Raw genomic sequence first — 22526 nt, 5'->3', positions numbered from 1 at the left:
TCTGAAGTAATGAGCTTGAAGTCATCAGAATAGTTCCAATCTTGGCTTTGCTTCTTAATATTTATGTGACATTGGCCAGGCTGCTTTGCCATTCTGGGTCTCTGTTCCTTTGTTATGTAAAACAAAGGACAGACACAACAATGTACAATGAAAGGTTTGAACTAGATATCCTCTAAACTGAAGTCTTTTCCAACTCTAGCTCTTTGACCACGTGCCAAGTGTGTTAGGCAATGAGGATACAAATGAAAGTCTCTGCTCTCAAGAAGCTTACATTCTACTGGGAGGAGGAGGGGGGGCAGGGAAAGACATATATCAAGATTAGTAAATGCACATTTTATACAGAATCAATACAAAGTAAGGTTTAAGGTAGAAAGCATTGAATGTTGAATTTTACTGAAGATCACAAACCAGAGAAGGCTGTGGCAATAAGTCATTAAGAACATTCCAAGGAATTTTTCAAATGTAGGTTATTGTCCCCTATCCTGCCTGACCTCTTCCCCCCCCCCATCTTTTATTCCCTCTTTATCTACCCAATCATCCCTACCACTCTGTTGCAAGTACACTAGTGGTCAGACTGAATCACAGTACTAAACTTCATAGCTGGCTAGCTAACTCCCCATTTCATGATTATCTTTTCCTATACCTTCCCATCATGTGGAGTTCACTGAGTCAGGTTACAGTTTTCTTGTTTAGATACCTAAGAAGGAAGGTTTTGCTGGGAAGTCTTCCTTCTTTTGTCTTTGTTACTAAAGAAAGAAGGCCAGCCTTTTGCAAGGTACTTTATAAAACTTAAAATGCTATCTAAATTCAAGCAGAAGGTAAGCTTCTCCAGGACATGGATTGTTTGATTTTTTGTCTTTATATCCCTAGTAGAGTTTGCCACATAGCAGGCATGATAAATGCTTGTTGAACTGACTTGAATATCAGTTTTTATAATTATTCCTATTACTGCATTATCTCAGTACTCAATCAATCAGCAAACATTTATTAAGCCCCTACTATGTGCCAGGCACTGTGTTAAGAACTGGGGATAGAGAAACAAAAAATGAAAGTCTTTGTCTTATATTCTATCAGAAGTGACATTATCTATAAAAACGTTCAGAACAAACACATAAGTAACATAATGCTAAACTCAAAGGAAGGTGGGAGAGCACCAATATTTGGAAGAATCAAGTTCATTTATGCAGAAGGTGAGCTGAGTTTTGAAGGAAGTGAGGGATTATACAAGCCTCAGGCAAAAAGGGAGAGTATTTCAGCCCTAGTGGGGTGGCAGGTTCAAAGGCCTGGAGAAAGAAGATGGGAGTTTTATGTATGAAGAGGAGGGAAAGACAATTTGATTGAAACATAGAGTGCAGGAAGGAAAGTAATGGATGATGAGGCTGGAAAGATAGGTTTGGTTCAGGTTAGTGAATGGCATCAAAAGCTAAAAGAAGAGTTTATATTTATCCTAGAAGTAATAGGGAACCCCAAAAGTTTATTGAGGGGGGGGAGTAACATACCGTGTTTCCCCAATAATAAGACCTATCCCGAAAATAAGCCCTCCCTTACTGTGTAAGATTCCTCTAAAATAAGCCCTCCCCGAAAATAAGCCCTATTGAGATTGCTACTGTAGTGAAGGTGATCCCCTGCGCTACACGCTACATTATGGTACCCTCTGTATGCACCGTCCCCCCCGCATGAAACACACACCGCGCTCCGAGCTGCATCCAATCAGAGCTGTAGCAGTGAGCGCGTCATCCTGTTCTTCCCCAGTGATTTGCTTGCTGGCGCCATTGAGAGCAGTGCCGTGGAGGAGAGCTGAGGCAGGACAACATAAAAACCCGGTATGTAAGCGGGAGTGAGGGGGCATGATGGAGGATAAAAGAACTCAGGGGGCATGATGGAGTGAAAAGAAGGACTGATGGTCATAATTTTATTATTCTGTCTGTTTTGACCCCCAGACATGAGTACAAAAAGGAAGAGCTATACTGTTGAGTATAAGAAAGCAATTGTAGAGGAGTCACATGGCAAGAATCTTGCAGTTTTCTGTAAAGAAAAACTTTTGGATCTTCGAATGGTCAGAAAATGGAGAGCAGATTATAATAACTTCAATTAACAAGTGGATGAGGGAAAAGGGAAAAAGCGCAGGTCTGGATCAGGTCGGCAGCCCTTATATCCTGACTTGGAGATCCTCATTGGTGAATGGATTGCTGACAGGAGAGCAAAGGCCTTGGTTGTGCGCAGGGCTGATATTCAAGATTTGCCCTTTCAATGGCACCAGAGTTTGAAATGGTCTCAGAAGGATTCAAAGCATCACTACACTGGTTGGACAGTTTCCTTCAACGGTACAGGTATGAACTGTCCCTAAGAAGATCAACAACACTGTTTAAGCTGGAAGATGCTGAAGTTATTAAACGTGCACTTGCATTCAAGTCCTTTATTGATAGGATCGACGTTTCCAAGTACCAAACCTGCAATATGATTGCTATGGATGAAACTGCAGTGTTTATGGGACAAGGATCTCAAACAACAATTCATCACAGGGGTGCAACGTCAATCTACATTCCCACCACTGGCTACCGGTATGAAAGTGCACGGGTCACCTGTGTTTTGGCAATTCGTTTGGATGGAAAGAAAGCCACACCTCTGATCATCAGTAAGGGCAAGAAAGATAAGATTCAACGTGTATCTGGCATTTACGTTCTTGAAACCGAAAAAGCCTGGTGTACACAAGCCGTTATAAGAAAGTGGGTTGATTTAATGCTGCCACTTGTTATGCGAGGTAATCAAAGAGGTCTGATAGTCTGGGATTCAGCCAGCACTCACCACGCTAAAGAAATGAAGAACTTCCTTGCAGAGAGAAGAATAGATCAAGTAATGATTCCTGCAGGAATGACTGCCTATCTCCAGACCCTTGATATTGCAATAAACAAGCCATTCAAGGACCATTTGCGCATGGAAGTCAATGACTACATTGAAAATAGAATGGAAAGAAATCAGTGTGGAAACTTTGTGAAGCCCTGTCTGCAAGAAGTCGTGACTTGGGTGAAGAAGTCGTGACTTGGGTGAAGAAGTCATGGGATAAAATTACTGACAGCTGTGTCGCCAAGGCACTATGAGCAGGTTACCTGGACAAGACATATTCATTTAAAGAGAGCTATATTGCTGGACATGACAGATTGGGTCCACTTCTTCTGAAGGAAATGGAGGTGCAAGACATCCAGGACGGAATTCAGGGTATGGACACTTATGATGATGTTGTTGAAGAAGATGACATGATCATTATTGAATAAAGGTACATTTTTTTGTTCACATTTACCTGTTTATTAAAATTGCTGTCAATGTTCATTAAAATAAGCCCTCCCCTGAAGATAAGCCCTCTGGTGTTTTTCTGTCCAAAAAAAATAATAAGACAGTGTCTTATTATCGGAGAAACACGGTAGTCATATACTTTAGGAAGATCACTTTGATAGATATGTGGAGGATGGCTTGAGGAAGGGAGAAATGATGCAAAGACATGAAGTAGGAGGCCATTGCAATGATCCAAAGGAGGTGATGGAGGTCTGAACTAAAGTGGCAGAAATGAGTAATGAGAAGGGATGATTGCAACAGATGTGTCTGTAGAAACAGCAATACTGGGCAACACTGGATATGTGGGATGTAGGAGAGTGAGGAATCAAAGATGATGACAAGGTTATGAACCTAGGAAAATAAAGAATGGTGATTCTCTCAAAGGAAATAGGTAGAGAGTACAGCAGGAAGGTGAGTTTTTTGGGGGAAATGATAGCTAATAATAATGAAAGCTAGCATTTATATAGTGCTTTAACATTGGCAAAGTGCTTTCCATATATTATCTCATTCGATCCTCATTTTTGGGATTAAATTCCCAACAATTTTGGGAATTAGTAATTTTAGAGATGAGGAAAGATAATAAGGTCTGCATTGGATATGTTGTTTGAGGTATCTATAGAATATCTAGTTTGAAATATCTAATAGAAAGTTGGAGATACAGAAATCGAGTTCAGGAGTAAAGCTGGGACTAGATACATAGTTCAGAGAACCATCTGTAATTAAACTCATGGGAGCTGATGATGTCACCAAGCGAAAGAGTGGCCCAGAACATAGCCTTGGGGTACAACAACAGGTAGGGTGCATAATATGAATGATGAGCCATCAAATGAAACTGAGGAGTGGTCAGTCAGGATAGAAAATCAGGAGAGAAAATCAGGAGTAGAGTCATGAAAACCCAGAGAAGAGACTATAGTAAGAGAAGATGGTCAACAATGTCAAATGTTGTAGAGGGGTCACAGAACGATGAGGACTGAGAAAAGAGCTTCAGATGTACAAAAACTTATTAGTGAAGGTGGGTAGATAATATTGAAATCAGGCTCAATGGCCAATGTCTGTGAGCCATTCTCTCATTCACTCATTCATAGATTCCCCTTGTTTTCAAGTTTGGGGAATAAAGGAAGGTTACGAGGTACAATAATAATTCAATTCATAGGATAAGAAATGTAAGGGAACATAAGAAGGAAACAAGCATTTGTTAAGTACCTACTATGTGTCAGGTACTGTGTTAAATATTATCTTATCCTCATAATAAGGGTTGTAGGTGCTCTTATCATTCTAATTTTACAGTTGAGGAAACTGAGGCAGACAAAGGTTAAGTGATTTAGTCAGGATTAATTTACCAAGGTAACAAATGTCTGAGTCCAGATTTGAACTCAAAGGTTTCCCAACTCTAGGCCCAGTGCTTACCTCTGAGACACCTAGATATCAACTGACTTAATACTCTATTTTACAACTGAAGGAACCAATGTCTAAAAAGGTAAAGTAATTTGCCCAAGATTTGAGAATCAGTTAAACTCCACAGACATTCTCTAAAGTCACCTCCTGCACCCGGAGAATGAGTCAAGGTTTGGAGGATACACACACTTTGGATGGTTCATAGATCCTGTAGCAAGAGAGCATTTAGGGGCAAAGACATATACAAAGATGATTATAAACCACAAAAATGTGTGCTACATCTGTCAGAGAGAGGCAAAACACGAGCTTGTGGTTCCTGGTGTGGGAATTTCAGGCATCTTGACAGCCTTGTGAAAGAGAGTTTTGGGAGTGGGGAGAGTGCCTTTGTGTGTCCCTCCATCAGATCATGAAGGCGACAATCTGCTCCCCTCATGTGTAGGAATGACTGCCTCCCTTTGTTTTTGTTTTTGTTTTTTCATTAGTACACTGTAATGGCTCACCTCTTCAGAGAAAGAGGGAAGAGAAAAGTCCTGAGCATAGGGTATATGCTTTTGAGAATAGTTCTGGTAGGTCATTGTAGCAGGGAATCTTGAGCACCTGGAAGGAGATGAAGGTCCTCCAAGAGGAAAGTTTCACTTGATTCACAAGTTTGTCTTGTCCTGTCCCTGGAAGGTTCACAGAATGAGCCCAAATTGGGACTAGCAAGATGTTGGGTTGAATAGAGACTGAGATGGTCACATGAATGAATTCTTGAAGTAGTTGGAAGAATCAGGAATATTAATTTTAAAATCCATGTTTAAAAAAAAGGAAAAGTCCAATTAAAAAATCAAGGTCGGGTTATACCCTGAGACCAAGATATTTTCCAGTAGATGCTGGTGCTTAACCCATGGAATGGCTTCAGAAAATGACTTACAATAACCAAGCATCAGTGACATTTCTGTTCACCACCTGGGAAACCTGGGATTTACATCTTTCTTGTGGGTGTCAGTAAAGGTTGCAGAGGCAAAAAACAGCCATTCCTTTGAGAGGATAGGAGGAGATAAGGATATCCTGGCACATATCCTGGTTGTAATGAAAGTGTAATTAGTGGAAAGAGCCCTGGCTTCAGAGTCAAGAGGACTTGAATTCAACCTCCACTTCAGTTACCATCCGTGTGACCTTGGGGAAATCACTTGTTTAGTTTCTTCATCTGTAAATGGTGGAAGTTAGACTAGACAGTCATTCAGCTCTGAATCTATGCTCGTTCCTGTAAAGATAACAGCTGAGCATAGCCTCTGCTACCTTATTCACATGATCCTGGGCAATTCATTTCCTCTTTTTGGGGCTCATTTTCCTCCTGTGTAAAATGAGGGAGTTGGATCAGATTCAGGCTTTTCAAACTTTTTAAGTCACAGAAACTTTATATGGCAAACAAATTTGCAAACCTTCGATTACATGGTCAAGTTTGTTTGGCTATCTGTTACATCTTGTATTGTACTTGAAGCGCAGGGTTTGGGGGAGAAGATGCTTGGAGACAGAGTGTTGGTTGGTTGGTGTCTCTCATTTGAAGAGGATCAAAATGACATCATTATGTTGGAGTCAAGGCATTGTGCCTTTGACTGTGACTGATCAGACCAATACAAGCTTGAAAGGCTCGACAACAGATTGGGCATAGTCTATATGAACATTTGGAGTAGAAATGTCTCTAAATTTGTGCATCTCACATTTCTTTGGAGCCCCTGCAATTCTGCTTTGCTCATAGAGCACAGCACTTTCTTTAATGGCAGCACACTATGCTAGGCGGTCCTGTGCCAGTGTCCATCCGAGTTGCACTCTCTGCAGTAGAGTCTGAATGCTTAGCAGTTTAGCATGAGAAAGAACCACATGTCTGGTACCTTATCTTGCCAGATGATTTTTAGCATTTTCCTAAGACAATTCAAATGGAAGCAATTCAGTTTCTTGGCATGGTGCTAGTATACTGTCCAAGTTTCACAGTCATACAATGAGGTCAGCTTTGTAGACCTTCAGTTTGGTAGGCAGCCTAATAACTCTTCTCTCCCATACTTTCCTTTGGAGCCTCCCAAACACTGAGCTAGCTCTGGCAATGTGGGCATCAATCTCATCATCTATGTGTACATTCCTGGAAAGTATACTGCCAAGGTAAGTGAACTTATCCATGGCATTCAAAATATCTCCATTTACTGCAACAAACAGTTCCACATATGGTGAACATAGTGCTGGCTGGTAGAGAACCTCTATTTTCTTGGTGAGGTCAAGCCAAAATTAGCATAAGGAGCAAAGAATAAATACATACTCTGTTGTATCTCAGCCTCAGAGGCTGCACTACGTGCACAATCATCTGTGAACAAAGAAGTTATGCACCTACTTTCCCCTAAACTTTAGTCTTGGTTTGTAGTCTTTTAAAGTTAAATAATTTACTTTTACTGACATAGCTAACCTTGATGCCTTTTTCATCTTCCTCGCAGGCATCTGATAACACCACGTCAACCATTTCTTTATCTGAAACCACACTGGCTCTTGAGTAGATACAGTCCCATGCCATCCTTTATATTCTTAGATAGAAAGTTCTGATAGAAATAAAAAGTGCTATGGCAGAACGAATAGCTGAACCATCTGAGGTGATTAATTTCTTTATTTGGTCTTGCTAAAGGATGGTTTCCCCCAAGATCCAATCTTTATAATCCTCTTCCAGGTGAAGGGTCTGGCAAGAATCTTGCTGGAAATGACCAAGAGGAACCCCCTGCCCTCATGATTGTCACAGGACAACCTATTTCCCTTTCCTTTATAGGATGGACAATAGAGACATCCTTGAATTCCTAGGGGATAACTTCCTCTTGCCATATAACCTGGAAAATTTTAGTCAGCTTTCACAGGAGTAGTGGACCCCCTGCCTTGTAAATCTAAGCTGGAACAGACTCAGCACAAGTGACTTTGCTACATGAGAGGTGCCTAATGGCATTCAAAACCTCTTCTTCAGACTTTGGTAAGCTAGTCTTCATTTGCCAGCCTTGTTTTTTCTCAAGGCTATTTGGATGCAATACTTGCTGAGTTCCCTAGCAATAAGAGCTGTTTGTCTTTCAGGTCTACTGTGTTGTCCTTAAGTATGGGCACATTCCTTGTACTAATGGTCAGTGGAATCATCTTCACAAAAAGTTTTTTGTACTTTTTTTTGTGCTTTGACCACAAACAAGGTGGGATCCCCATCTGTCTCAGTAAGCAGGCCTGGGTTGGGTGAAATAGACAAAAGGGGCATCTTTTCTAACCCCTTCCTCATGCAAGGAGGTGAGCAGTGCAGTCCTTAAAAAAGACTGTTCAGATACCTAGGGGGCTGCCAAAACCCCTGCTGCTTCAGTCCAGTGAGAAGACCACCCTATGGTCTGGGATGCCTGCAAGCAGGGTTGTTACTACAGCTCCCAGTATATCAGTACCTGCTGTTTTATCACTTGCCTGTCACCAGAGGACTTTGAGGTAGGTAAAAATTGTGTATAAGTATTCAGGGAATACCTATTTTATTTATATTTCATATATATTTATATAAAACATGTAATTTATTATATAAATATAATAAAAATATTTAAAATAATAAAATGTCATTTCTTTATCTTCTTTCATCTTTAAATTATGCTGCATCTTCTTGGAGCCACAGGAGAGAGTTGGGTAGTAGGTAGACACCATATGTAGAAAGCAGCCTTGAAAAGGGCTGGGCCAGCCCTCACACCACATTGAAAATTCTGAGAGAAATAAAAAGTACTATGGCAGAATGAATAACCAGATCACTTTAAGTGACTTATTTATTTGGTCCTGCTAATGTCTGGTTTCCCCCAAGCTCCAATCTTTATGATCCTCTTCCTTCCATTCTTGACTCTCCCCTCCCCCAATTCTGTTCCTTTTTCTGGTTGAGGTGGATTCTACCTGGAGATCTCTTACCACAAATCTCCCTTTTAGGTGTATGAAGTACAAAACAGTGAAGGCAGCTTCTTTCTTTTTTGCCTAGCCCAATTATTCCCACATATTTAGGAGAGGTGATGCCCTTGGCTAATTTTTGACACTCCTTTTTCTTTTTCGGCATTTATTTTCTAAGGTGTTAGAGAAGATGACCTTTAAGTTCCCTTCTATCTCTACAATTCTATGAACTTATGCCAGCACTCTATAAATTAGTCTTGCCTTTTATTTTTCTGCAAAGTAATCATCTATTCTTGAAATAAAATAATTGTGCACTTTGACAAATCCAATTAAAAATACTTGTACTATCTACATTTAAAAAATGAATTTCAATATATGTTTATTCCTTCAGCATTTCCCTTTGTCCATTCACTGTGTGTATGTATATGTATATATGTGTATGTGCACAAAATAATATATATTATATAATACATATTATATATTTAAATATGTTTTTTTCTTCTTTGCATTATTTCATGTGACTTTTAAAATTTCTCTATATTCCTCCACTTAGGATATGGAGAAGGGACATAAAGGACAGGGACTGAATTTATGATTTCATTGGTGTAGAGAACCCTTGGATAAGGAAATTCTACAAATCCAAGTCCACACCTTTTCTGCATCCTATAGTCTAATCTTAAGAATATTGGCTAGAGCATGGAGAGAGATTTGTTTACTTGCCCAGGGACAGACAGCTAGTATATGTAAGAGGCAGGACTTGTACTTGGCTCTCTGGCTCCAAGGCCAGCTTTCTACTCAGGAAACTTCTTTCCCTCATGCATATAATTGCATTATAGTGTTCCACTTCATTGCTATATATCTACCTCAATGGCTCTAGGATCTCCTTAATGTAGGGTAGAGACTATAAACATATATTCTTTTTTCAGCCAAAACCACAATTGGGATCTATTCAATGGTCTCCTTTATAGGGACAGTAGTTTCTGGCACTTAAGTCAACCTGTTCTTCCTCACCTTTACTATATGACTGGCCTACCTCCCTTTCTGGTCATACATGCTCTTGGTATCGTCTCTGCCATTTTTTGGACATGGTTAGAATAGGGTATGACTCACTATGCACACACTGTGAGAAGATACCATTCAGCCAATTTCCCAGCTCTTGGACATTAAGGTGTTTTTATTGCATTATTTATATTTTTTGTAATGACAAATAATGCTGCCATAAATATCCTTGAAAAGATAACTTCTCCCCATTTTTATTTTTCTATAACCACAATTTTGGGGCAAATTTCAATATCTGAATTATTAGGGTTGTTTTTAAAAACTTTCCTATGCCATCAAACTATTTTCCTAAAAGAATTTTTTTAAACCAATGTGCAATTCCACCAGCAATGTAGGTGATCACTCACAACTCTATCCATGTTGAATTGTCACTGTTATTTTTGTCAATTTGGTGTGAAAATTACTATAATTTATATTTTTTATTAGTAGAGATGAAAACTTTTTCAATTTTTAAAATGTGCCCTTTCAGAAATAATTTTATATTCTTGATCCTTTTATTTGCTGGAGATGGAAAACCCTTGAATATTTGTACCATGACATTCTTTATGATTTATGTGTTTTTAAATGGTATTTTGACTCCACTGAGTCCTTAAAATTCATTTCATAGGAAAAATTAAAATTCAAAAATTGAAACATTATGCTATATATTTTCAAGTTGAGTTTCACTCTTTTAATTTCCTTTGAATTGCTTTTATGTTCTTTTTTTTTTTTTTGACACATTAGAGTGCTATGATTCTCAAGGGAAGAGTGACTGGTCCAGGAGGACCTGCCCTCCTTCAATGCTAAGTCCAGACCTAAGCGAGAAGCAGGCATCTCTATTAATTGGTCTAATTACCTTGAAGATGAATGAGTCTCTCTTGCAAATGTGTCCTTTACCATCAGAATGTGTCCTTTACCACCACAACATTCCTTATACCCTCTTTATATTTGAAAACAAAATTTTGTCCATTTTCTACTGACTTCATCAAATGTAAATACACCATAACATATATTCCTATAAATAATACAGGATAGTTTAATTCTGGAGAGGAAACCATTTTCGAATTTGTGCAAGTGGGCCTTTCCTCATAGATGACAGATTTTGCTCAGGGAAATATTTCTGAAAATGTTTTGCCCCAGTACAATTTTTAAAAACTGTTTCCACTAATCAGCCTATTTGCTATTTCCAAAAGCTTTGAACATACATTAATTTTTCTGTAGCAACTGCAACAAAGGTTTCAGTTTTGGAAGTGTCTGCCAGCAAAATAAATGCTTGCAACCTAAGTGGATTGGTGATCTGTTAGATTGTAGCAAATAAAGCAGATGTTTCTCCTTAATACTTCCCCTACCCCACCCAAAATCCAGGATGTGTGCTCCCTTCTCCATCCCCAAGATACATACAGTAGCTGTTGTTATATTAAGTCTTTCCATATTTTAATTTGAGAACATATATAGGTGTACCTTAAATCTTCATACTCAACAAGAGAGGAGAGGATATTGCATTAGGAAGCATCCATCATCTAATTCATCGTGACAAAAAGTGCCCACAAGCATCTGATGGTCCACAATACAAAAAGCTGCACATATGCTGATACAGAAAGGTCCTTCAGTTATTTTTTGAATTGAGTTTCAGAAATTCAGAAACAAAAGGGGGGCCGACAGTTTCAATTATTTCCCTTTAAGGGAATTCTTTAAAATTCTTTTAAAAGGGGATTTCTGAGAATGAAATCATACCTCAAGGTTAGTTTAGGTCATAATTGCCCAGTACCAATTTTATTATTTCTAACCACAGTATAAGGACATGGCTTGGGTCTAAGAACACAGGTTAGACTGGCTAACACTAATTATCCTTATTCAATTAGAAACATAATTATTTATTTATGCTAACTGTGATCTTTCAAGAGAAAATTGTTGAGTTTTAGAGCAATCATCTAAAAAATAAACTAGATCTGGTTTAGCCAGTTGTTTAAATATTAAACAGCTTGGTATTGGGCAATGATAAATATTTTAAAAGGTTAAAATGAAAGAAAGGGTGGGCTCAGAGCAAAGGATGTGTTAATTTACTGAGATGCTTATTGACTTATATTGAGTCAGTTGGTAATAATGTCAAGTAGGATCTGGAATTTCACTGACTTGCTTTGTCAAATTGTACTGATTAGAGCATTTGAGAATTATAGAGCTGGACTGGTCTTTTCAAAGATCCTCTAGGCCTCTGGGGTATGTGGAGTGTTCAGGGAGGATTAGTACCTCTTCAGAACTGCCCATTTATCTTTGGTGTCCACCTTTCACCCATCACTCACTTGTGGCTCCAAGAAGGTATAGCACACATATCATCCACACCCTGGCAAATGTGTTTTAGCAGACGAGCTAAACCGGGTTGAGGCCTCAAACCTATAGGCAGAATTAGTGGGGATATCTGACCCCCTTTCCCCCACACTATGCACAGCTTCTAAGCTTGGTCAGATATTGAAGATGCCAAGGTCCTCTATTTTATCCGCGGCCATCACCAGTCATCCTGACTTTTGTCTTGTCACTGGACTAGAATGACTCTGAAAGAGAGACTGAAGCTGATGACTGTGCACTACTCTGCCTCACTTAAATCCAATTCATATGCAAGTCAAGACATCACCCTGTGATTTCATTGGTCCTCTACAAAAACAAACAAAAAACAAAAACAAAGGAAGAACAACAGTCCTCTGGCTACTGACAAGTATTGTTCAAACAACAGACCCAAGTGTGGCTAGTCATGCACCTACTATGCGGCAATCCAGATATAGTTGGCCCTGGAGTTGGTATAAAGATTTTTAAAAAAAATCAACCAAGGGATGTTTGCCTTCTGGGAGTTTATAATCCAGTACTATGCAGGGTAGATGGTCTCTTGAATATTTGCAGGGACAGAAACACTCAGGGACTAGGAGCTTAATTTTAATCCCATTCAACAAACAAAAATTCAACAAGCTATCACATGTTCCTGGATTTCAATGGGAACCAATAGAAGATGTCAAAATTCAAGCCTGAAGGAAGGTTTCACGCATCTCTCCAAGGATCCTATCAATCGGGGATGAAATTTCTGACTCCAAGTCAGACTTTTCAGGAAGTACCCTCAATTCCTGGGAATGTGTCCAATCTTACCAAGGTGGAGGCATGGTCTATCAGAGTCTAAAAACGCTGAATCTCAAATATGATTTTTCTCAGCACCATTTAAAGAAAAGCTGCTTAGAACAAGTTAACTGGATAACGTAGAGGATCCTGTCACCAATATTTCACCACAAAAGCAACCAAAAGGAAAGGATGTGCCATAACCACTCACCTGACAACTGCTCACACTTATATGGTATCTGAAGATTTGCAAAACATTTTCATGCTGTTTCAACCCAGAAAAGAGATCAGGAGAAATCAAAGCACTGGCGGGGGAGGGGGGGATTTTTTTTCTCTGGGCCTGAACCCATGGCTTCTGGACTGCAGACAACTCGGATGGGAGTCATGGAACTGAATCAAGCCCATCTCGCAAATGACAGTCAGTAACAATCGGGTCCTTAGCCTCCTGCTTTAAGCCCAGAAGGTCACCCCAAACTCCCAAGCCCATAGATTTCATTCCTTGTTTTCAAACAGAAAAAGGGACCAAAGCAGGGCAGGAGACAAAGCTAAGAAGAGGAGAGGTCAGGCCTCGAGCTCGATGGAGGGGATGCCGGGGCCACAGCCAGTTCAGTCTCGGCTTTATTTGAACTTTCTTCCTCCAATCCCACGTTTTAACTGTAGGCTGTGCCTCAGTTTCTCTGTCTGGCTCACCTCTCTGCATCCCTGTGGGAGCTCAGGGGCAGTGAAGTGACTAAAGGGAGCCGGGCTCGCTGAAGACCCCGTACGTGTCTGATCTATGTCCCTTTCTATATAAAGCTCTGGGCAAATACCGAGGCCCTTATGATTAGGGGTGTCTCTGGCCTCTCCGTTTTGGGGGCTGAAAAGGAAATCGAACGTGAAGCGCTCTGGAATCTCGGAGGCGCTGTCTAAATGTCAGTAAGAGGCGCGGCTTGCAGCCCTGGGTTCAAGGGCTCCCCTCGGCTCGCACGCCACCCCCTTGGGCTCAGGGCTGACCTGCAGGCGCAGGTGCTGACCTGGCTAGGCGCCGAGCGCGCCCCGCACCCCCCTACTCCCGGGAGCTCCCTCTGCCAATGAGATGACGGGTCTCTGCGGCCCGTCCCCCTCAACGTTGGTTATCGTGCGGGGTGTCCCCCGCTCTAAGGAGACGATTACGTAAAGCGCTCTGCAGAGTTACGAGCAAGGGGAGCCAGTCACGGTCAGTCAAGATGATGGCCAGGTGGGGGAGGGGGGCCCTTTGCGGGCCCCGGGCCCCGGGGCTGCGGCTGCTGCGGCTCGGGCCAGAGAGCTGAGGGCGGGACAGGGAGGGGCGGCGGAGGGCCGGCTTCCATTCGGTGACGCGCTGCCCGGGAAGCGCGTCGAGCCGGGGTGACGGCAGCTCCCTTCAGGCCCGGCCCCACGCATGCGCCGTCGGCCCTTCCTCCCCCTCCCTCCTCGGCCGGTCTGGGGCGGCGGCGGCGCGGTGACGTCAGGGCGCTGGGGCAGCTCCTGTGACAGACCGAGCCGGAGCGGCGGGGCGGGGGGGGCGGCGACGGTAGTGGAACCGAGGAGGTGGGAGGGGAAAAGAAAGCGAATAGGCCGACGAAAAGAGCGGACGAGCCGGGGGAAGGCAAAAAGGCCGAAAGGAGGGGGGAGCGCGCGCGAGCGACAGAGCCGGACCCAAGCGAGAGCCAAGGCCGCGAGCGCCGGCCGGACTGCGGCGCGAGCCCCCGAACGGCTGAGGAGCCGCGCGCGCGCGCCCGCCCGCTCCCCCCCCCCCCCCGCCCGCCAGCCCGCCCCGGGCCCGGGCCCTGCGCGCCACCCCCCCTCCTCCCCTCCCTCCCTTCCCTCCTCCCTCCCTCCTCCCTTCCCCTCCCTCCTCCCTTCCCTCCTCCCCTCCCCCGCCGGTGGATGGGAGTGAAGGACGGAAGAGGCCACACCGAGGCGGCGACGGCGGCGGCGGCGGGCTCTCGGGTAAGGCGGCGGCTGGGGCCTGCTCTCGGGCTGGTTTCTTTCCCCCCCTCCCCCTCTCCCTGCTCCTCGGGCGGCGCCGGCGCAGGCTGCGGCCCGGGCTTGGCCTGGGGTTCCGTGGGCGATGTGGCCGCGCCGGTCCCCTCCCTCCTCCTCCTTCTCCTCTTCCTCCTCCTCCCCAGCCTCCCTCCCTGCCCCCTCCCTCCCGCTCCCCTCCCCCCGCCGCCTCCTCCTCCTTCTTCTCTCCTCGCTCTCAAAATGGCGGCCGCGGCGGCCGTTGGGTGAGAGACCCGGGAGGGGCGGGAGGGGGCGGCCCGGGTCCGGGGCCCGGCGGCGGGGGCAGGGGAGGATGGGGGCGGCCCCACCCGCGCCGCGGAGGGACGGGGGAGGGCAGGAAAAGATGCCCCCCCCCCGGTGACTTTGCGGGAAGGCCGAGGGGAGGGGGAGGAAGGCTCGGGGAACAGGTTTCTGGTCCCCGGGGCCCTGAGGGGAGGGGTTCGCCCCGACATCCGACCCGAGCCGAGCGACCGGGGAGCGAGGGAGCCCCCGGCGCCGCGTTGCCGCGGCGCTCCAGGCCGCTCCGGCCATCCGGACGGCCGCCACCCCGGGCGCAGGGCCGGCCTCCCCGCCCCCCCCCCCCCCCCCGGGGGGGGGGGGGGGCGGGGGCCCCCCCCCCCCCCCCCAGCAGCTGCCCGCGACCGGATTGGGCGAGGTGCCTGTTGTACCTGATGGGGCCCCTTCCCTGAAGCTGGCGGTGGGCCTCGGGTTCGGGGTCCTCTGCCATTTTCCCACCCTGCCCATTTGGGGACATAAAGCATCTCTCTGTGTTATTATTCCCCACCCGACCCCGCACTCCCCCCGCCCCCGGCCCTCCCAGGTGAGAAAATGGCTCTCGGGGCGGGTGGTCAAATTGCTGGAGGGACTGGCGAGCATCCCCGAAACTGGAGAGCATCGGGGAGAGGCGGTGGTCCTTTTCCGCTGGGGGAGACGCCGGAAGGTGTCTTTGCTTTATTTATTAGGTACTCGGTCATTCCTTAGTGACTTGGCAAGAAACTCATTGGGAGGAGGGTAGGAGATTTTCCTTTTGAGTTGGGGGGTGGGCAGCCAGCCTAGAATCCTTGGTAGCTTTTAAGAAATTTGTGCTTTGGGGGAGAAGGGCCTGGTTTGTGTTTTCTTGTTTAAGGAGGGGAGATGTAAATACCAAGAGTTCCTCCTCCCCTTTATTTTATTTTAAAGAGGTGATTAGGAGAGAATGAAGATTTATTTTTGTAATTTTGATCTTTGTATACCTAAAAGTAGATCTCTCTGTTATCAGAATGATGTAAAGATTAAGTGTAAAATTACTGCAGGTTTTTTTATTATATTGTTTTGGGGGTGGGGTTGTTTTGTGCATTTCCTTTTGAGGCTAGGGCGGAGGAGACAGTTCTTGGGCCTTTGATACCAATAATAATGTCATCCTTCTTTTGCTATGGTAGCGTTTGGGTAAAATTTTTCTACTGCAGCAGGGCTTGGTTGTTGCAGGTCAAATCCTTTATCAAGAGAACAACCCTTTTTGGTTGCAGTAGGCAATGAAATAAGGTTGATTCCGCATTGAGAGCTTTCTTTGACCTTTTATTTTAACCATTCTTTGTGACTGAAGCATATTAATTAGATTTTTAATCCTTAATATGTAATATTATTACAGTTTGTCGTTTCACAAAATAGGGGACATGTGAATCCCAGTTATTGAATCTGTGTATTTGGGTTGGTTAATTTATAAAAAGCATCCTTAAATGTTTAGGATATCAAAGAAGGGAGGCTACTTACTAGTAGTCTACTAAAAATGACCTGAAGCTGAGCATGATGTAAAATAAAAAAGGAAGATCATTTGGAAAAATTCTTCAAATACATTCTTGAATAGCAGAGTTCTAATTTCTGTACATCCCTCGATTTTTAAATCCCCCTCCCCTTGGAAGAAAAAAACTGGATAATATTTGCGGATGCTGCGTACAACCTTTGAGGAGACTGGGTGGAGTAAGGAAGCTGGGAAATGGCTAGATTGCCCTTTCATTGCATTTTTCTCTTGTTTTTTGTTGGACTGTTTTAATACTAATTGCAGCAATAATTATATTTCTACATAGTAAATCTAATAGCTGAAGGGACTTTGTTAAATAATCTGGTGCTCTTGGTTTCTATCATTTTTGTAGAGTCCAGGGAGAAGTGATCAGTCACAGTTCTAAAGCAGGCACTTACTGCTTGTTTATATATTTTATATATATATGTGTTAATTTGTTTTATTGTTTAATTCTGACACCTATGAATGTATCTCTGCTAGAAATAAATATAGAAAAAAATGATAGCCAGATGTATTTCTAAAACCCAAGGTGAATGCCACATTTTCTTTTTTACTGTGGTTCAGCATAAACTGGCATTTACCTACATCTGTTTGTGATATTTTTTTCCCTCAATGAAGATTAAGACCACAGCATAAAGCATAAAATAGTCACTGTAAAAGCTAGTTAGCATTAACCTTTTCTCTATGCTGCCCCCAGAAGGGCAGTTTTTTGTAAAGGTAACATCATAAAAGGTTAACTTAAATATCTTCAGTCAAAGAACTATATAAAATGAAATCTTAAAAGGAGTTTGAGATTCAAGTCCTAAGAGTGATTTTTGGATACCACTGAATATGTGGTGTGTGGTTTGCTAATTTAGTTCTCTTTCCACATTTTATTTCCTAAAAATTAGGAAAAAGACAAGAGGAAAGTAGAATTTCCTTAAAAGACTACATCGTGTGGATAAAGTTAGGAATTCCAGATAATATTAAAAACCTTTCACAACCCCAGCTTAGACATTAGTAATGTTCACTACACTAATGATGATCTTGTTCAATAGATTTTTTTTGGCTGATTTTGAGATTTACGTTGCTTTGGCGTTTGGGTAAGAAGCCTATTTGTTACCAAATCGTGGTACCAAATGGTGTTTCTAATATACAAGAATTTGAGCTTTGCAAGATCTTTGTCTTGATTTGTACTTTTTTTTTTTTAAGTACAGGATGGCCTAATGGAAAGACTATACCAGAGTGAGCTTCAGGCTACTTGATTCACCTCTAAGAGTCTGTTTCCTTTTTTTGTCAAATCAGTGGGCTCTATGAATAAGATGCCTTCCACTTCTAAAAATTACATTCTTCTGTGAGGTCAATTTTTAGAAGTTTTAGTTAATAAAATTCAGCATAAAATTGGAAAGATCCTCTGTCTAGTAGTTATGTGTAATGTATTTCGGGATGAATGTGCCTAGGGTAGAGAGTTTGAAAAATTTCAGGGAGGAAATATTTAATACCATAGTTTTATTTTTTTTCTCTTATTAAAGGATTTAAATTCCATATTTCCTACATTAGCTTTAAAAGCAGGATCTGAATGAATCTTCTGAGTGATATACTAAACAATAGATGAGAGATGTAAATAACTTGAATTACCTTTTTGCTTATTTTTCTTCTGAGTTTGTTATCCAGAAAGAAGACCAGATTTCTTGACTTGGAATTAAAAAAAAAAACTTTATTGCATACTATATAATCAGATTGGTGGTGCTTTGCCTATACCACCACACCTGGAATCAAGAAGACCTGAGTTTAACTCTAGCCTCAGATACTTACTAGCTGTGTGGATCCGAAGTAAATCACTTAACCCTTTTTGCCTCAGTTTCCTCATCTGTAAAATGAGAAAGAAAGGGCAAACCACTCCAATATCCTTGCCAAGAAAACCTCAAGTGGAATCACAAAAGATTTGGACATGACTGAAACCACTCAACAATAACAAATATAGTCAGATTATGGTTTGATCAAATCTATTAATCATAGAATCATAAAAGTCTAGTCAATATTTGGATGTAGGTTTTCTAAACCTAGATATTAGAGACTTTTGATACTGTTCTCCTTGGTTTCACAAGGAGTGACCCATACAGTGTTAACAGTGGGACTTGGTACTCTTCATTGGCTGAAAACCAATGACCATGGGTCTGCTTGGTTTTAAAGGTCTTTTTACTTGCCCAAGTAGCAAGTAAAAAGCATTTTAATAAATAAAATAAAATAAAAAATAGCATTTCCCCCTATATTCTAGAAGGGCTACAATTTGATGGAAAATCCGCTAGTTACTTTTTCTTCACCAGTTCCAACACCAGGTCTTCTTCACCTAAGAAATTTGTTGTTTGTTGTGCTTAAGTTATGCTTACTATGTGTTTTCATATATGTTTGAATAGAAGCAAAGATTTTATTAGTCTTCTGAGAAAGCTTAGTTCAAGGGTGAACTCTAGTCATTGAAAGTTAAAATTACAGAACTACACTTTTGGTATGACTCTTATGCTAGTCACTTGAATTGAACCTTAGTTTTTACCTGCTTCAAATGTATAATATTTACTCCTCACTTCCACAGTTAAAACTTAATATTTGTGAAATACTAAAGGCATCACAAGTAATTATTATTTTTGATTTTTAGTTTTTTTTTTCTTTTTTAAAGATGCTGGTTTTTGGCACAAACTATACCTCCTGGTAGGAATTATCTATGTATTTCTTTAAAATATCTGCCACTTTTTAGTGAGGTGTGTAATCCCTTAAAGTTACTACTTCAATTACACATTTCCTTGGCTATGTTTTCAAAGTACTTTTGTTATCATTTGTTCTTCCAATCACTCTTTGAGATAGATTGTTTATTTAACTGATGAGAAAGCTGAGATACAGGGAAGTCTCTTTACCAAGGTCATATGGATGGCAGGTTAGTAGGGGTGAAAGAAATAGTGTATTGCTTAGCTCTTGAGCCATTTTAAAATGCTTTTTCATGTATGGTCCAGCACATTCTTTTTCCTTTTATTCACAATTGCATCACATAGGTTGAGAGCTGGAAGGAATTTTTGGTTTCATGTTCTCTGCAACCTAGGCTGTCTTCCTAGGGCTAGCTAGCTTAAATCTCACTCTTTATGAAGCCTTACTGAATTACTATAGTTCTCATTGATCACTTCCCCCCTCCCAACCCATAACACTTAACTGTATCTCTCTTCTTGCAATTCATATGCTATCTTATTTGTTACATATTTTTTGTTTATAATAAAGTTGCTTGAGGGCAGGAAGTTTTGTATCACAGTGCTGAGCAGAGGTCAGCAGAAGGTCAGCAGTCAATACTTATTAAACTAAACAGGATGAAAGAAAAATTACCCATTCTTATTTTAGAGTTCTTTATAATAGTCAATTTTCAGTGCATTTTAATAACATTGCAAGTAATGGGAGGTTATGCTTCCCCTGGAAAAACCTGTGTCACAGGGAACAAGATCACAACTATGGGGGAAGTGGTAACAAACCCAATAATAACTTTGTTATAAGAAAGTTATGTATGATCTAGCTGGGTAAATTATCCATGGAATATGGTTATCACTTCTTAGCCTCTTAACATTATGGCTTTTCAGCTTTACCAATGAAACTACTTGAAGACTACTCACTTTTTAATCGCTAAACTTAGCTTTTTCTCAGTTCTCATCTTTCTCTACCAAATTTAATACTCTTGACTACACCCTCCTTGAGTTTTGGTGATACTATTTTTCTCTTCTGGTGCTCTCCATTCCTAGTCTCCTTTCATGGATTGATTTTCCATGCCCTAAACTAATATCATGCATATACTACAAGATTCTGTCCTGGGCCCTCTTCTCTGTCCATACTCCTTTGGTGACCTCAACAGCTCCCATGAGTTCTATTATCCTACCTCTGGAGATCACTCCTAAATCTATAGTCCAGCCCTCAGTTGTCTTTTGAGTTTCCAGTCTGTATGTACTACCTTGTAGTCTGGGGTCATCTTTGATTCTTTTCCCTTTCTCTCATCTTCTGTATCTCAACAGTTGCCAAGTCATGACAGTTCTATTTCCTGAACCTTTCTTATGTGCATCCCCTTCTTTCTACTCACATAGCCAGTGTCCTAGTTAATTAAGCCTTTCATCAGCTCTTGCCTGAACTCCTGCAGTAGCTTGCCTTCAGTCTCTTCCCCACTCCAGTGTCTCATCCACAGAACTCTCAAATTGATATTCCCAAAGCACAGGTCTGATTAGATCTGCTCAGAGAGTTTCAGAGGTTCCCTGTTGCTTTTTTTAAATCTAATTTTATTTTGGGGGTGTTACATTTTAAATTCTGAACTCCATGCCTCCTGACCCTGAACTAGAGAAGGCCACCATTTGACACAGATTTATAAATATATGTAAAACCATACTATACATACTTATAATTATCAGTTCTTTATAAGTGGATAGCAGATTACTTCATAGGTCCTTTGTAGTTAATTTGAGTATTTATAATACTCTGAATAAGTTGGACCTGTACAATTACTCTTTCAAAGAATATTGCTATTACTCTACTTTATACAGCATCCTCTTGGTTCTACCCACTTCACTTTTCATTACTTCATGCAAATCTTTCCATGTTTTTCTAAAATCAGTCAGGTCATTTCTTTTTTTTTTTTTTTTAAGCAATTGGGGTTAAGTAACTTGCTCAAGGTTACACGGCCAGTTATTTCTGGATGTGGTGCTAAGTATCTGAGGCCGGGATTCGATCCCCAGGTCATCCTGACACTGGGGCCGATGCTTTTATTTGCTGAGCCACCTGGCCGCCCCCAGGTCATCATTTCTTACAGCAGTGATATTCTATCATCTATCACTTTAAGAATAAAATGAAAATTCTTTTTTTTAAAAATCTTTCCACAGTCTTGACTCCATCCCACCTCCCAACTATTTTCTTTTTTTTCCCAAATGCTTTATTAACTTCTGATTTACATCATTCATTTTTGCCAGATTTTGAGTTACAAATTTTTCTCCCCGTTTTTCCCCTACGCACCGCCCCAGAATAGCAGTCCCACAGGATATCCCCTCCTCCAATCTGCTCTCTTCCATATTTTCTCCCATACCCCTTTCGACTTTTCCAGTGGATCTCTATGCCTCAGTGCCTGTATATCTTATTTCCCAATTACATATAAAATAGTATTAATAATAGTATACACACACATACATATATTTGAATATTTGATTTTAAAACTTGAATTCCAGATTCATTCCCTTCCTTCCTTGTCACCCACCCTTACTGGGAAGATAAGCAGTTCAGTATAGGTTGTACATGTGTGGCTAATGCAAAAAAAAATAACATAGTAGATATATTGTAAAAGACTGACTATATTTCCCTCCCTCCTATCCCACCTCCCACTTGTTCTGTTCTCTACTTTGATCCCGTCCCTTTTCAAAAGTGGGTGCTTCCAACTTCCCTCCCCCCCAGCCCTCCCTTCCATCATACCCCCTCTCATCCCCTTCCCCCCTTATTCTCCTGGAGAGTGAGACACCTTATTTAGTGTGTATTCATTCCCTCCTCAAGCCAAATTCAATGGGAATAAGGATGACCCATTCCCTTTTGCCTTCCTATTCTTCCCCTCCATTGTAACCATTTTCCTTTGCCTCTTCTGTATGAGATAGTTTACCCCAATCTATCTCTCCCCATCTCCTCTCATTATATTCCTCCCAACTATTTTCACAAACTGATTTCGCACTTCTAACCCACTTTGAATTTCACCAAAACTTGGACATTCTCTGACATATTTCCTGCCTTTGAGCCTTTATGTAGGCTTGTCTGCTGTGCCTGGAATGCACTCCCTCCTCATCTTTACCTCTTGGCTTATCTCTCCTATGGGAAACCTTTTCTAATCCTCCTAATTGTTAGTACTGTCCAATCTTAATTGATTACAGGATGTACTTTTATCTCAGAGTAAAGAAGCCCTTTGAGGGCAGGGACTGTTGTCGTTTCTCCCTCCCCTCCCCTCCCCTCC

At 41.8% G+C, this 22526-nt stretch overlaps 1 protein-coding gene across 3 annotated transcripts in view; it reads left to right on the top strand.

Annotated features, from left to right (window-relative positions):
- Positions 1–13868: 13868 nt before the first annotated feature.
- Positions 13869–22526, top strand: part of PAFAH1B1 (platelet activating factor acetylhydrolase 1b regulatory subunit 1) — a 66116-nt gene continuing 57458 nt past the window's right edge. The window contains exon 1 of one of the 3 annotated variants that reach the window (XM_069089631.1): positions 13869–13960. The gene's annotated coding sequence lies outside the window, so the exon portion shown is untranslated. Of the gene's footprint in view, positions 13961–14581; positions 14716–14919; positions 14994–22526 lie in introns of those variants that run through there. The other 2 variants (XM_069089629.1, XM_069089630.1) reach the window with 2 other exon arrangements.

Source organism: Petaurus breviceps, unplaced genomic scaffold (genome assembly GCF_028583685.1).
Source record: "Petaurus breviceps papuanus isolate PSGF00001 unplaced genomic scaffold, PetGlider_PUasm1.0 186, whole genome shotgun sequence".
Lineage (NCBI taxonomy): Eukaryota > Metazoa > Chordata > Mammalia > Diprotodontia > Petauridae > Petaurus > Petaurus breviceps.
This window is presented reverse-complemented; position numbering and strand designations above follow the sequence as displayed.